The following is a 10,682-nucleotide window of genomic DNA, read 5'->3' as shown; positions in this document are numbered from 1 at the left end:
AAGGTCCCCTTGTGATAAAGCCATAAAGTTCCTGATGGAAAGGCACTGGGGGTTTTCCAGCAAGGGTATGCATTTCCTCATGCTGACAGACACAAAACCAGGCGAGGGAGAGMTTTTCTGCTGTGTGCCCTCCCTGAGCCAGCTCCTGCAGGAGCAGCTCCTGTGCAGGAGAGTGGCTCTTGGGAGCACTAGTGCTGAAATCAGCTTGGCAAATAAAACCCCCTTAACTGCTAAAAATGCTCATTTTTGGGTTTCTAAGGGGTTTCTCCATTTTTGGTGGCCATGATTATTGTTATTTTTCTGAATAAGGGGTTCACAGCTGCTGAGTGATGCCCGTGACAGCCCATGGGGTGAGTGCTGCTCCAAGGCCTCTGTGAAAATACCCCCTGTGCCATCCCAAAATCACTCACAAGGGTAAAAGCACAATTTTCTCTCTGGTAAGTCAGGGTATTTAATGACTGAAAGGTAGCCTTTATAAAGATTTGTTGTGCAGGCATCTTTCCACAAAAAAAAACAAAACCAAAACCCAGAAACTAAAACACCCCAAAACCCCCGAAAAAACAACAACAACAAAAACAGAACAACAAAAAATTCCCAATCAAAAAAAAACCCTAAAACCAAACCAAAACAAAAATCCCAAGAAAACAAAGAAACACCCATCCCAAAATAAAAACCCCAAAAGCCAAAAAAAACACCAAATCAAAAAAAAAGAGGAAAGGTTAATCCATTAAAACACTGTCAGCTTAAAGAGTTTCAATTCCCTCCTGTACAAGATTTTTTACCTGGCTCTACTTTGGTAGCCACTCACAGGAACTTTAAAACTCTCTAGTTGGACACTTAGAAATCAAGCTCAGAAATGTTTTTTTCTTTTTGTTAGAGATTTGATTTTGATGAAGCCACTTTGATACTCATTTTTAATGAGTTGATTCTTTCAAATTCATTTTACCAACCCTCTGCTTGTGTTGCTCCCTTGAAATGAAAAGGTGGTGTAAAATAACTTGCTGCAAAATCCTGGCCTTGGTAAACTTAATGTTTTTGAGGTAAACTGAATGTTTTTGAGGGAAAGAAGGTGAGCAACAGAGCCTAGAGGCTTTTTGGATTTGCATTCAGAAATTCTTGATTGATTGGCATCTAGGGGATTACCCAGCATGAGATGACATCTGCACTACAGTTTTGTTCCTGAAGTAGTCTGGCTTTTTATCTAAATTCCTGAAATCAAAAGAAAAAAAAATATTTATAAAACACATTGCACTTCTGTTATTGATAAATGCACAAGTTTATTTCAGCCCTGGAGCTGTGATCCTGTGCGAGCAGAGGCAGGTGAGAGCCMGCAGACAGACATTTGTTTGATCAAAGACACTCTGAGCCCTGCAGTTGAAATCCAGCGTGATTTCACCTGCTATTGAACAGTGCCCGAGTGTATACCTGAAGTGACAGCTTAAATAAACACCAAGGGCCGTGGAGCTCTTTGAGATTCAGAAATGTGTTGGTCTGCTTCAGGGATTTCACTCTGAGCAGTCATTAGCGATTCCATGGGCTGTCTTTGGGGCGAGCGTTGTTCCAGTTCGGTGTTCTTTATTTTGCGGTGCTGACTACAAATTCTTCCCTTTTTATTTCGGGCATTTATTTAGTATTAACAAACTTCCTGGTCCCATGCCTCTCACTAAAGATGCTCTCAAAAAGAGTGACACAAATTACTGTTGGTTTCCCATTGGCCGTGAATTCACTTTTCATTAGGAACTGCCTCAAAAGCAGCGCCTGCTCTAATCAGCTCTTGTCGGGCTGTTTGGAAAGGCTTGCGAGGTTGACTGGCTTTCTCAACTTGATCTGTGCTCACAGTAATGAGGCATCAGGCTAATGAGACCGCTGCCATTACAATTACCAGCTTATTAAATCCTAATTAGGGACCCAATGCTGCCGGGTGCTGAGTGYGGGTTGGAAGCTGCTGGATGTTTTCCTGTGCCCGTTTTTGATCTGCGGTTGAAAGCAGCACTTGAAGAGCATTGAGGCTCCCTGTTCACGTCCTGGGCCTGATTCAGTGCTAATGGGRTAATTGAGTCTAATGATGTTGGTCAGAGCTCCTGTCCCTCCCCGGAGCAGTCCAGCGTCACTGTCACCGTGGAATGGGCTGTGATTCACATGGCAGAAGGCTGCAGGATGCCCAAGGACAATATTTCCTGTATAATGTTCCTTGGCAGGTTGTTTTCTGCACATTCATGCTCTGGTGAAAGGAGTTTGCAACTTTATTGTCCATCAGTGCCAATTAAAGGCARACTCAATGTTAGCCAGACGTGCTTCCTCCTGAACAAACAACTCAATTCTGTCCTCCWGAGGCCGGAGAATTCCAAATGTGCTGTGTCTCTTTTGGAATCTAATTTCCACCTGACCTTCCTGCTGCCTGCTCTCTGTTCTGGGGAGTTTCTGAAGGAGACAGGTAGTGTCAGTACAGCAGCAGGGCACTTTGCAGAAGGGCATTGCAGARAATCTCTCTTGCCTGCCAAAAGTTGGTGCTTTTGCTGTTGTTTCTGCCAGGGGAAGATTGTACGARCCCTTCTTGATTTTCATTTCATGGGGATGAAGTTTTAGGCTCACCTTTGCCAGCCTGTGGAGCTCTGCTGTTCCTGTCTTTGCAGGATGTGAATCCTTTCAGCTCAGCCTGGCAGCAGGGGTTGCTCTCAGCTTTGGAGAGTCCTGGACTGTGATCCCTTCTCACCCATCAACTCCTGACCTAAGGGAGTGCCTTAAAACTGAAACACGAGGGTACAAATGCACCTTGCAACACATTCTCTTACTATGGTCCGGGTGGATTCCTCCAGGTCTGTGAGATTCCAGACAGGTCCAGTGTGGAGGCTGCCCAGATGGCACAGAACCCACATCCTGTCCTTACTGCCTCTGACAGACATTATTGGCCAATCTGTTGTCCCTGGCAGGAAAATGCTCACTCACATCTCAATCTCATTTCTCATTAGCAGCCTTGCTAATAAAACCCCAGTAATGACGTGGACTGCTGAAAGCTGTCCTTCATCCAACCTGGCCTGGAATGTCTCAGGRATGGGGCACCCACCRCYTCTCTGGTCTCCTGCTGGATAGAGAGGAAAAACAGCTTTAAAACTCAACCTTAGTCCTGTATGCTTGGCTGTTAAAGAGGCTAAGAGTTTTCCTTTTGTCTGTTTTGGGGCATCTCTTGTTGCTCTTAAAATTTGAAAGAGACTGATCCAGAAAGAATAAATCCTGATTCTGGGGTGCCTTCCCTACATGTCAGCCTGTTCTTACCCTGGTCAGAGAGGCAAATCGTTGTGCCAAAGTAGGGGCCTGTGAGCTGCGAGGCACCAGTTGATTAAGAGAGTATTTTTTAGTTTTTCAAGCAGGTGGATGATCTGCAGATCTTGGGGTTTTTGTCTGCTTTGCTCCTAAACTCTTCTCAGAACAGCCCCTGTATGAAATGGGAAATGAGCTGATTCTGGCCAGGCTAAGAGTGGAATTGTTACCCAGCTCAGCCTGGGGATGTCACGGCTGCCRGTGTCACAGATGGGATTGATGACCTGGGCAGGGCTGGCTCTGCTCCCCACCAGGAGCTCAGCACTCCAATCATTTGAAATTTGGCCATTTCTCACATCTCTGCCCCCACCCCTGAGCACAGACTTTTCTTTCCATGCTGCCTGTAAGGCTCATCAGCTTCTMACACTTATCTATCACATCCAGCCTTTTCTGCTGCCACATCCAGGAGATTTTTTACATCTTTCCCACTTCCCTTAATCCCAGGCAAGGGCCTCATAGCAATCACCTGAGAAACRCAAAAATATAGGTGTGATGAAGCCTTTTTACTGCCATGAGTGAACAAAACAAGTTCCTGTCTGCTGCAGACAGAAGCATCACCCTTTCCCTGGGATTTTCCATAGCATGGCCCTTTGTGGGTCACTGTGGCAATCCGAAAATCTGCAGGACAAGCAAAAGCAAAAACCTTAATAAAAAAATCCACAAGAAAGAAGATTAAGATGTTTGTATCTGGGATGCTGCTGTTCATCGAGCAGTTTTAAAACTCTTCCAAGCACAGCCCTGGGTTTAGSAATGAGACCCAGAAGGAATGATCAGCCGGATTTTGAAGCCTTCAGCCTCACAGAGATGTGCATTTCTCTGTGTTGCTCTGAATCCCAGAGAAARGCAGAGGAGTCAGTGTTGGGCACTGCACAAAGCTCCGGAAGATGTGAACCTGTGATATCAATCTCTTAATTACAGCGGGCTGGATTTCCTGAAACCTTTATTCTCTGGCATAACTGCATTGGAAGATCTTGGTTGCAATTAACCTTTAAACGCTTAGGCGGTTGCAGGGACTGCTGAATCCCTTAATGCATGAAGCTATTAGGGATGTCTTTTGATGGCAGGAATTCAGTTTCTGGGCTGTCTGGGAACAGCCAATTTCCATTGACTCTCTCCAATTTAGATTTCATGCTGTATGCAGTTCCTTTGTCCTTATCCTTTTCCCCCAGGTCTGTCTCAGCTCCATCCACACCCTTGGGTTTGGTGCTGCAGCCCAGGTAAAACTCTCTAAAGCCATGCAGAAGTGGCTGCTGCTCAGGACAGGTTCAGGAAAGTCCCTGGGTTTTGTTTTTATTGCTGGGAAGYGTTTTTCTGCCAGGGCAGACTCATGGAATCCCAAATGGGGTGTTGAACCAGACTCCTGAGGGTGCTGCATCCCTTTCCATGTGCCCTGTGAGCAGCACACACTGCAGATCACACCTTCACCATGGCTAAAAGTTCTCAAAARACTCCACTTGCTGCTTGAAGGGAGGCTATTTACAGCTTGGCATCATACACTGTCTCGTTCAGGGTTACAGTTCACCAAAATAAATATTCCYAAACTCCTCCAATTTTCCAGCAATTTGACTGCAGCAGTTATTTATGTAACGCTGTTTCTTCCAGGCCAGGAGATGCTGTTCAAGCCATTAATTGAAAGCAGGAGTCCTTGGAGATACCTGTTGCYGTGTGAATGGCATGTATTGGCTTTCACACCTCTTTGTGCATCTATTCAAGTGGAAAACAATAATTTTTGCTATCTTGCACATAAGATATGAATTTTAATTTATCACTGGAAGCACTCTGAGATTATTGATTCCGGAGCCAGGAAGAAATGTGATTTTGCTGCATGTTTGGTGAATTGGTAGCYCTGATTTACAGATTCTTAGCAGGCTCTCTGAATAAAAGAAAATTTTTCATGTTGGTGGTGGAGATGCCTCTGGGATAACAGAGCAGAAAKAGAGAAGTGTAATGAGAACTTGTAGTGATTGATAACTGCAGGAATTTTGATCAGATTAAGGCAATTACTGATGGGATGATGGTCATTAGTACTTTGTTTTTAATGCAGAGATGAATTGCTAGAAAGCAGAGAAGTGTGCTGAGATGAGCAGGAATCATTCAGTGCTTATTTTCTCGCTGGTGTCTATTTTTGTGGGTTTTTTCCTTTTTTTCTTTGCTAATCACGATGCAAAMTAGATGGTGAAACAGACTGGCAAACGTGGGTGAGTGAGCAGGGAGGGGGTGTGGGAGCAGGGAGGGGATGTGGTGCCTGTGCACGCTGCTGGTGGCACCATCCCTGTGCTCAAAATGAAGGAGAAAAATCGAGTGTGGGCAGGAAAGAACCAGAGGCAAGGAAAGAACCTGGCAGCAAGAGTCAGGCAGACATGCCTGCTTATCTAATGGAAATAGTGACTTGATTAGAGCAGGCTAAGGTCTTGGTGGAGATGGTTCTTGGTTTAAAAAGGGGGAAGAGAGAGAGGGGCTGATTAGAAGTGAAGCTGGATGAATTAGGAGCAATTTCTGTTTATGATACCCATGCTGGAAGAAGCTGCTGGGAGGGTGGCAGGTTCTCCATATCCAGATGTCTCCATGTCTAGACTGACTCATCATCAGGAATTTCATCTTTTGCCAAACTGTGCCTCAGTCAGCTGCAGACCTTGCTGCTCCAGCACAGGCAGGCTGGAGCTACATCTGAGGGTGTTCCAGGAGYCACTGYRGGTTCCAGCCCTGCTCCACCATGGKYTCTGTGTGATCCTCGTTCAGGGACTGCTCTGGGGAGCAGCTTTACTCTGTGGTGAATCCAGTCTGTGAGCTTTAAAACATCTGCTTAGAAAAACATCCCCCAGCCCAGCGAGCMAGAGCCAGGTATGGCAGAAATCACCCACAGCTGAGCTTGGTCCTTTCCACAAACCCTCCTAAAACATTTCCAAGAGGAGCCAGAGGTGCTTCAATTAAAAATTCCTGTTTATCCCTTTAGCTGTCAGGTTTCCTCACAGGTTCCTGAGTGCAGGGGAGCTCCCTCAGTGCTGTGAGCAGTAATTAAAGAGCTGTGTCACAGGGGTGAGGCAGCTCTGCTGCTGTGGAATCAGATGCTGATCCTTCAAGGAGAACTTCCTGTTCCTGATGCTGCTGCTGATAATTGTGTTRTTGGGRCAGAGGATTTGTAACCAGTTCAAACTTTCTGATGGGTGGAGTGGATTTATCCACCTTCATTGCAGAGGGGATTCCTCAAGGAATTCTCCTCAAGGAATTGTCCTCAAAAGAAGACTCTCAAAGGTGACCAAAGAGAAAATAGTGGGTGTGGAGGAGGAGGAGGAAGAACACTCAGTTTGATGTTTGTTTGCTTCATGTTTGCCTTCCAGGCATTTGGTGTAAACTACAAGGAGAAAACAAACRGGCAATGACTCTGCATCTGCCTGCTYCYCTCCCTCCCWTCCARCTCTGRSAGAGCACCTGGACYGTTCCAGGGAGCTCTTGAGCAACTGCAAAAGTGCACACAGGTTGTGAAGTTTGCTAAGCCTGGGAACGCAACCAAGCTCAAAGCAAAGCCCCAGGTCAGCCCTTGGGTTTCATGAGATTTTGCTTTGTGTTTGAGAACATCATCTGCTTTGAGAAAACATCAGCTTGGGCCAAAGAGGTGTAACATCTCAGAAATCAGACTGGCCTAATGCTGATGATGTGTTCTTCTCCCTGGCAAGGCAAACCAAGAAAAACTGGAGGAACCCTGAGTGTGATATCCGAGCAGAGAGAGGAATATCACCGGTGAGGGGATGTATTTCCAAGCAGGTAGACATGAGATAGTGAGCTTCTCCTGATCCTGAGAGTGTGGCCAAGATAAAATCTGGGGAACRTATCTCACATTAAAATGTATGTCTGGATTTGTAGGCATTGAAAAAAAACAAAAAACAAAACCCTAGTCTTGTTTAAAATCAAACAAGAAAAGCCACGGCCTTTGGCAGTAGAAAATATCTCATCCTGAAAACAAGACAAATTGGTATTTCTGTAAATCCCACAGGAAGAAGTTGCACAGGTTTATTCTTTTTGCTTTGCATCTCATTTTAGTCTCTCATTCTGCATTTTTTTGTGGACTGTTGCAGTTGCTGGGCTGTCCTGGCTGCTCTCTTGCACACAGCACCTGGGGAACCTTGCATGCAAAGACCCTTTTTCCCTAAATTGACCCCACAGCCATGATGAGTCTATGGAAATGTGCATCAATAATCACCCAGATTTTGCCTGTGATGTKCCAGTGGATGATGTGACACTGTCCCAGCACAGAGCTGCTCTCTGGTGTTCCCTTCATGCCCCTGCTGGGAGCATCTGATGGTGGCACTGACCCCTGGAGAGCACAAGGAGAGGCAAAATTTCCTCCTTGGGGCCTTGGGGTGGGTGGGAGCTGGGTGGGTGTGAGGGGTCTCCTTTTAGGGCTCTTGCACAATCCCTCACTGTTGGGGTGTCCAAGGAGCTGATCCTGCACCCTGAGAATCCATCCTGTCCTGCTGCACAGGGACACCCCAGCAGCTCAGAGGGAAATCGAGGAACGGTGCTCTGCTGTCTTTTGGCTCTTTTCCTCTGTTCAAGAGACACCTCCACCTCTGAAACTGCTGAAATTTCCAGGCTTGGCCAACACCACCAACCCACTGCTTTGGGTCTGACCTGGGATTTTATTCCTTGGTTTTTGTAGTGAGGAGAGCGAGCCCTTTTCTCTCRGCAGTGGGTGCAGAAGGCAGAGCTGGACCAGGCTGCAGACTGGAGTTAGCTCCCAAAAAGGGGTGAAAAATAGGGAAAAGGGAGTGTTTGGTGCAGCTTGTGGGCTTCTCCTTGTAGAAACAGAAAGGAGCTCATCATTGTGGGACTCCTCCATTGTTGAGCTCCTCCTCACGGGTGTGGCTGATGCTCAGCCCTTGCTCCAGCCTCAGGCACGTTCAGCATCTCTCCATCCCAGGGAGAAAACGAATGAATAATTGCAGGGTGATGAATGGCCCGTGGTTTTTGCATGCAGGCTGTGACTGGCTTCTGCTGGAGGGGCAGATAAGGCTGGAGATTTGGAAATCACAGATCAGGGAATGCTGATGAGCAACTGTCACTTTCCAGATATCATTCTGCTTGTAATCCTGCGTGGTTTTTGGATGGCACTGATGATGGGSAATCTTGTCTTGACTGGAATTTTCATGGAATCTTTCTTCTTGGAACAGGCTGAAAGTCTCCAAACCCCAAATTACACAAAGTCAGYGCAAGGTTTGCTTTAATTTTTACATTAAATCATCACTATTTGTAACTTACCTTTCCTGACTTTGCGTTGTCACAAGGAAAAAATACATTTTCACCGATTGTGTAGCTATGGAGTCCATTCCCACAGCAGCAGGAAATTAGCCAAGGCTTGTTTAGCTGCTGGGAACTYGCTTCATCTGGGAGCAGGAGAGTGAATGTTTCTGATTGTCAGGCCTGAAGTCAGGCACAAACCAGTTCTCTGCCTTTGGTTTGGGATCTGCTCTCTGTCTTGCTCTTGGCTGATGAGATGATTTGGGGTGATGAATCTTCCCGTGGGACAGCAGCTCTGCTCCTGTCCAGTCTGAACTAACAAGGTAATGAATTTAGGCACTAATCCATTTAGGCTGAAAATGTGATTCCAGAAGATTTTTGCCAAGTGCAGTCCCATTCCATGAGAGCAGTGGATATTTCCCATATATATGTATATATTTTTGTAAAATCATTCTAAAGATATTAATTTATTTTCAAGAATGCTTGTCATTAGATAAAGTATGGCCAGCCAGGAGCATACCCCTGTTAGATTATCCCTGTAACAACCATGCTGAGCTGCAGATGAACATTTTTATCATCTCTTTAATGGCTGCAGGAGATTCCAGTGTTAACTTGACCTGGTTAAGGGTTCAACAGAGGGAACTGTGYTGTGAATTTGGAGAAAGGTTAGTGAATTGTTTCAGTTGGGGGGKAAACAATCACTTTTCTATTTGGAAGCACAGACTTGTTTTTTATTTGGAATGCTGTTTTTTTTATTGAATAGTTTCCCTTATTTAAACTTTGATCCAACAGCAAATGTTAGTTAATGGGTTTTAACGACCTTTCAAACAATTTTGTAGGCTGACTACAGGCAGAATGTTCTTGTTTTCTCGTCTCAGAGATGACTTGAAAACAAAAATTTCTAGCTTTGTTTATTTGGACATGACCTGCCTTCCAAAGTTCATCCCAAAACCCTGAAAAAATCATTATTTATGAAGTTTTGGTCTCTAATTGAAAAACAACATTRTTTACTTTGGCTAAAGCAAATTTATTTGAAGTGCAATTTAAAAACAGAGATGTTCATTTTGCAGTTAACCCTAGGTAGTTTTTTTATATTTCAAACTAATATATAGGGATATTTTAGTCATGACATGCAGTTTACTTTAAGGTTATCTTAGAGTGTTGAAATTAAATCTGTAGGGGGGATTTTAATTTTATTTTCTTTTTTTTCTTTTTCTTTTAGATTTTAATGTAGTTGATGAATTTGCCAACGTCTCTCAATGACCTTTAGAACTTGGATCTTTCCAGAACTGGCTTACTGGCTTAATTAAAGATGAGACGGAATGAAAGTGAAWWTTTTTAAAKTCTGTTTTATTGTTCCTTATTAAARTTCTCCTGAATTATTCAGCTGTCAGAGGTAGAATGGAATTTATCATTAAGTTATTCACTTAGATAATTAAAGGAACCTGCAGCTTCAGTAGAAAAGAAAGCAGAAAAAGGCAGCAGGGTGCTGGGTGTGACAAGTTTCATTTCCTCACAGGTTTCTTGGGATTATTTAATTGTCCACCCATAGGTTTAGGAGGGTCCATTGAGTTTCTTCTTTTGATTTTTAAATCTATAAAAGAGCAAGAACTCCCAACAATGCCTCACTCAACTCTGCTTGGTGTGTTGAGCCTGAAGGTTGCTCCAAATAGAGGTTACAGGATCCAGGCCCTGGTGCTTCTCTTATTCCAAGTACACCTTAAAAAAGCTTCCTGATCTCACCATCACATTGAAAATTAACTGCAGGTTAATAAAAGAAATAAAATATTTCCTTGCAAGGAAATAAAATCTGGAAAGAACAATGCAATGTGATACAGTCTGATATGCGGGTGCCTCGCTGAGCACAAAGGGCATTTTTGACCAGGGTTCCTCATTTCTGTTGCTGTGGCTCATGGTAACTGTGCTGGATGTGGATTTCTCCAGGGTGGGTATGATCTGCTGCTGCCCATTAAGGGAGCCAAATTGGTTCAGGGAAGCCATTTGCTATTCATTATTATTTTCACAACACCTGCTGGATTAATTTAAAAATAAATATCCTGAAATGCGAGGAAAGCCTGGCTATAGAAAATACTGGCTAATGGGAGTAGGAGAAGCTTGCAGTGCCCAGC

Source organism: Malurus melanocephalus, unplaced genomic scaffold (assembly GCF_030028575.1).
Source record: "Malurus melanocephalus ecotype Western Australia unplaced genomic scaffold, MMel_1.1 scaffold_519, whole genome shotgun sequence".
Classification (NCBI taxonomy): domain Eukaryota; kingdom Metazoa; phylum Chordata; class Aves; order Passeriformes; family Maluridae; genus Malurus; species Malurus melanocephalus.
The sequence above is the reverse complement of the archived record's forward strand: the minus strand, read 5'-3'. Positions refer to the sequence as shown.